This window comes from Dreissena polymorpha, chromosome 5 (genome assembly GCF_020536995.1).
Source record: "Dreissena polymorpha isolate Duluth1 chromosome 5, UMN_Dpol_1.0, whole genome shotgun sequence".
NCBI lineage: Eukaryota > Metazoa > Mollusca > Bivalvia > Myida > Dreissenidae > Dreissena > Dreissena polymorpha.
In genome coordinates, this window is record NC_068359.1 from 110,304,277 (window position 1) to 110,310,470 (window position 6,194).

The 6,194-nt window shown below is 38.1% G+C and overlaps 1 long non-coding RNA gene across 2 annotated transcripts; it reads left to right on the forward strand.

Moving 5' to 3' along the window:
- The first annotated feature begins 1,476 nt into the window (after positions 1-1,476).
- Positions 1,477-5,727, forward strand: LOC127832209 (uncharacterized). 2 transcript variants are annotated; one of them, XR_008026743.1, is made up of 7 exons: positions 1,477-1,854; positions 2,933-3,202; positions 3,371-3,584; positions 3,731-4,024; positions 4,632-4,727; positions 4,906-5,049; positions 5,210-5,727. It is a non-coding gene; the product is annotated as an uncharacterized LOC127832209 (long non-coding RNA). The 2 variants fall into 2 exon arrangements; XR_008026742.1 differs by having other exon boundaries at positions 1,479-2,069.
- The last annotated feature ends 467 nt before the right edge of the window (positions 5,728-6,194 follow it).

The window sequence follows — 6,194 nt, forward strand, 5'->3', positions numbered from 1 at the left end:
TGGTTATTAATTATAAAGGATTGTAATGTTTCGTAGAATGTGGAATCATCTATGTTAGGGCCGTAAACATTAATTAATGTTAATTCTGTTTCGTGTATTTTGATATCTATACTTGCTTGTCTGCCAATTATTATTTCGTTGAAGTTATTGACTGTGATCCCTATATTATTTTTTATAAGAAAGGCAATGCCTTGTTTATTAGTATGTTCTCCACTGAGATAGATTTCTCCGTCCCATTCATCTTTTAAGGTTTGTGCTAAAGTAGGTGTCAAATGACATTCTTGTAAAAGGCATATACTATATTTTTTTTCGTCTAACCATTTGAAGATTTTTATGCGTTTATCTTTATTGTTTAGCCCTTTTACATTCAATGTACATAATTTAATCATTTAAAGGAGGGTGATGTAAATGATGATTTGTGTGTGCTTGTCCAGTTAGTTTCAAATTTTAAACATCTCCAGTTAGTTTCTATTGTAAGATAATGTATGTCTCTACATACAAACAAAATATGGAAACAAAAATGAGCAGAAAAAAAGTTATGTTTACACCCCGAAAAGCAACGGGTACACATGATAAAAAACTGTTTACAATGACAAATAGGAATGTTTGCGTGGCGTTTGCGTATTTAAACTGTACGTGTTTTTGTTTCCTATGCCGTAATCTCAAGTAATAAATATGTTTAGTTTGTACGCCTGCTCGTTGATATAATGTGATTGTTAATAAGTATATGCGCAAGTTCGTGCATGTGTGTGTGTGTGTGTGTGTATGTACATTCATGCGCGCGTGTGTGTGTGTGTGTGTACGTTCATGCGTTTGTGTATGTGTGTGTGCGGGTGTGCGTGTGTGTGTGCGTGTGGGTGTTTGTGTGCGCGGGCGTGTGTGTGTGCGTGAGTGTGCGTGTGTGTGATTTTTGTGCGTGTGTAGGCGCGCGTATATGTCCCGGTGTTTTGTGAAAATATATAAAACATCTAAAGGGACAAAGAAAAAAACAACAGAACTACATTAAACATAGTGGAACATACATAAGATACAATAACCAAACATGTTGAAAATTCTTTTGAACAAAAAGAATAAAATTGGTAATTCGCTTGTATTCGAGAGAGCGTGGTTGCTTGCATGTAGCCATGCATTGGTGTGTTTTACTGTGTGTGTGTGTGTGTAACACTGATTAATTTTTCACCAAAAAAATAAAAAAAGTGTAGTTTGTACGCCTTCTTGTTGATGAAATGTGATTGTTAACAAGTATATGCTCACTTTCGCGCATGAGTGTGTGTGTGTGCGTGCGTGCGTGCGTGCATGCTCGCGTGCGTGCGTGCGTGTGTGTGTGTGTGTGTGTGTGTGTTGTGTGTGTGTGTTGTGTGTGTGTGTGTGTGTGTGTGTGTGTGTGTGTGTGTGTGTGTGTGTGTGTGTGTGTGTGTGTGTGTGTGTGTGTGTGTGTGTGTTGTGTGTGTGTGTGTGTGTGTGTGTGTGTGTGTGTGTGTGTGTGTCTGTATTCCTAACACGCCGAGGTAATTCATTGAAAAACACACCCACGTACTGAGGTACCAAAAACTACCGAGGTACTTTTTCCCGTTACCTCGGAACGAGTACCTCGCCAAACGCTTGGAAATACCATATCCCACATTTTCGGCTCGTTTCCACGGGTACCTCGAAATAACGTTGTAGTACTTGTTTGTGTGTCAGAGTGTGACCCCACACACTTGACGTTCATCTCTGATATTTGGTTGGTTTCTGTGGTTCCAGTCTTGAAAAGCGGAAATAGAATAGCACCAACAGGGAACCATCGTACCAAAAGCCGACAAACTCCTCACAGCAGTTACTTCCCTTAGGCATGCGCCCGGTCATTAATCCGAGGTAGGAGCACACACCTACTGTTTTCAGACTCAAGTTTTTACATTTTTTTCTTACAAAAAAGGATCCTGTTTTCAGTGTTTCTAGTGTGTTATATTTAATAACATAACATTATCTTATACAGTGGTGTAGGTTCCAGCTGGTGTCATTGGATTATTTTATAGAATAAGAAAATGAGGACAACGCCCAAGAATGGCAAGAAGAAAGTGGTTTATAAGGTGAACAAATGTGATTATTTACTATTTTTGAAAGATTTCATTAGAACTGGTTCATGTATGACTGAAGTATATGTTATTTTAGTTGTGCATATTGTTCCGATCTTTATATAGAATGCGTATATGAGGACTCGGCAAGTAGTTATTTTTATATTGTCATATATTTTCGTGACCCAATGAAACTGTCAACAGTGCTGACAATAGTTAATGAATTGTAATAAAGTCATATAAAATAGAGATTTGCTATTATTTACAATTATCATAAATGATTTTAATCACGAGAGTGGAGTTTTTTCTACATGTATTTCATGATGACCGTTATGTTGATTGACTGAAATGTGTCAATAGAAATTATTGTTTACATTATCATGGACAAAGAATGAAAGATTGGCTCCAACTTGTTTCACGCAACAAAGTTTGTGGCGACAACTTTTTTTTACCCAGTGAAACCCCTGTGCTTTTATATTTTGTATGTATTATCATCTACAAAAGTTTATAAAATTAAACCCCTGTGTATATGCTTACTTAAGATGATAGTGATATCGCACTACTGGTATTCCTAGGAACGGTGCTTATGTAAATAGCGAGTCTTTATAACAGTGAAATGCATTACAAGAGGTAAAAACAAAAGTTTGATATATCAATTAAGATTGTCATTATATTTCGTTTAAAACTATTTATTTTTCAGTTTCCTGGGCCACGTGCTTTGATTTGTTTTTATTATTCGGCGTTCATTGATATGCATCTATTTAAAATGTATTCTTTACTATTAAGTAACAGCATTATAATAAGCGTATTGGGTGATTAATTTATAAGCACGTGCTCATAGCCAGGTGCTTCCGACACATTGCCAAATTTTATTTCAGAAAAAGGTCGAACACATGTCGAGGTCATGCCCCATATGTAGCCTGCAAGGTATCACGACGCTGTATGCGAGGGTCAGCGACTATATCTGGCGCAAGCACAGCTGTCGGCCGAGCAGGCGAAGCAGCTTTCGTCCGAGCAAAGGGCCGCCACTTGCAGATGAACGAACAGCGAACGCCGGTATTACCAGTGCTCAGCACCTGCGCCAGACAGATATCAAGGACAGAGGCTCCCTGGACTAGTGCTCAGGAAGAGCGAAATCAAGAAGAGTGGTAAGAGTTACATTGTGTTGATGTGCATTTTTTATTCATTATGATTAAACATTATACACACATGAGGCATTTGTTTATAACACTAAAAGGTGATTATCAACGTGTAAAATTAAATCGAACCACAAGATTTGTAAATTGTTCAGTCAAACGCCATAATAAACTTTTCAGATGCAGAAACGGAAGGTGCCTGCCTCCGCCGCAGCGTACAGGTCAGCAACCGCATCCGGGTCCGCTGCCGGTTATGGTTCGGCCAACCCACAGCCGCCACCACGCCCAGAAGAGAGCTCTTCAGAGGGTGAGCAGACACTGGACACCTTCCTCACCCGGGACTGCTGTCTCAGCCTCGGCCCGCATTCTCGCATCATGCTTTGTCGTTAAAGCTGTAAGTAACGAAGATAAAAAATATTATAAAAATATAAATATATTATACATTTTGAATACTTAGGAATTATATTAATCAGTTGTAAGTAAAATTTTATGCAATTTCAAGCTGTAGCATAGAATATCATTCAATAATATTTTTTTCAGTTTCGATTGTGGAAGAATTCATCATGCATGCGGCCACGCGCTGTGGGTGGAAGTGCAATGTGGCGAAGCGCCTGGAGTCCAAATGAAGCTGAACCGCTTCCTGGCCCTGAGCGGGTACACTGAGGGGGCCGTGTTTGCAGACGTGCTGGTGTGAGGAGGACACATGGAGGTCCACGACAACTACCTAACCAAGGCCCACCAGCCAGGAACAGTTCGATCCGCCCTGACAGTGTTTGAGCCTTCTTGAAGTGGGCCGGGGACAAAAAGCATGCACCAGCACCAACGGTGGAGGAAGTAAGCTTAGACATAGGATTTGATTTGATTATGAATATGTATGCATTTAGATAAACTATGCATTATTCTCGAACCGCACCATTTACAATCAATAATCCTTTAACAGGTCAAGATATTGCAAAAGTAGCAACGGATTCGGGTTCAACTTGACAACATCATATTGATTTCACTATCTTATTGTTTTATTTCGATAGAATTTAAGGTTTCCGCTGGTAGTTTTTGAATGTGTTTTGATGTTCTGTCAAAAGGGTGCTTAATGCTGTTTTTGCAAACCAACATAATTAAAGTGATTATAACTTTTTTATTATATTTTTTTTTCAAAAATTTAAACAAAATTTCTAACAAAACTATAAACTGTTAATGTTCAATTTAAAAAAAAATCATTATATATGTTTTTGGTTTTTTTTTTGTATTATTAAAACAAAAACAGTTAATAGTTTTATTTAAAAAAAATTAATTTATTTCAAGCGTAAATAAAAAGGTTATAATCACTATAATTATGTTTTGCATTAAGCACACTTTTAAGTACTCGTATTTTTTTTTAGTTTACATGAATCAACTTTGTACTCTTTTCCGACGGCTTCTTATTCAGCTGAATGTTTTTCAGGCCGATCGCACTATCCAGGGCTGCCTGTCAGCCACCCGCGTCGCTCTGCCCTCGGCCGCCGCCCCGGAGCAGCAACCACAGCGTGAGGAAACGATGGTAAGCTTTACAGAGAATTAAACACGGTTAGCGATTAACATTCTCAGATGATGACGACACCATATGGAAATGTACAATAAGCTGCTGATTTAATTATTTATATAATCAATTCGCATTGCAGATTTCTTTACAAATATCGAATATATTTTCTTACACGTGTTTTATTTATTTTCAACAGTACGATGAAAAAGATGGGCATGATTTCACGCATCATACCGACGACGACACGAATGTCCCTCTGCCGTCGGTCGCCGCCCCGGAACCTGACCATGACACTGACACTCAGGCCCTAGACTTGGAGACCGGCCTGACGGATTCCCTGGTAAGCTTAACAATGCTTAAACACGATTTACAATGATGAGTAAGATACATAAATGTACGATAAGCCAATCATTTATTTACTTATATAATCTATACGCTTTTCAGCTTTCTTAAAATATTCGAAAATACATATTAACACGTTTTATGTCTATTTTCTATAGGGGGAAATCAAGGATGCCCAGTGTGAGTCATCATCATCCTCATCGATACCGATCCGTGTTGTGTCCAGGAAGAGGCTGCGACAGGTGTCCTCCAGTGACGAGGAGGACCCATACACTACGAAATATTGTGAAAAATCTCAAGTTACGAAAGTCTCACTGAGTTGCTTTTCCGTGAGCTCACATTACCCGTGTCGGCTGACAAAACTGGTTTTTGTACCCAGGAAATTGTTGTATATATATTTTTTTGATATGTTCTCGTTGTATTTATGTATTTCTGTGCCAAGTAGTCGTTTTACCCTGGAACGTGACTTTATTATGTTGTACATATGTTGTTTAATTAATATACTTTGTAAGTACTGGTACTACTGGTTCTACTAACCCTACCCAGGTAAATTACTTGATTTATTGTTATATATAATCAACATATACGCATGCATAATTAGTACTGGTTCTGCCCAGGGTTTTTTGTCTGAAACTATTAAAATAATACACACATCAGTGTATTAATATTACAGACACTCACTTGTTGCTATCAATATTGCCTAGGGCTAAGCGAAAAGACTTTTCAAACACAAAAGTGCGAACGAACTTACAATATTATTTAAGGGCTGAATGTATCCGATAATTAATACCAAAATCTTGATCCGCGACAATAAATGACTGATTGACTGAAAAAGTGACTGAGTGAGTACTTTGTGATTGCGTGACTGACTGTGAGTGAGGTAGTGATTGAGTAAGTTAGTGAGGAAGTGAAGGAGTGAGTGATTGAGTGACTGACTGAGTGATCGAGTGACTGACTAAATGTGTAAGTGACTGACTGACTGAATGAATGAGTGAGTAAGTTACTAACTTACTCACTCATTCAGTCAGTCATTTATTTCAACAATGTATAACACCAAATAAGGCAATACAATTAAAACACACCTATTGCCACAAGTTATATTATCATTATATATTATTGTGGTCCTTGTGTTAACAGACAGAC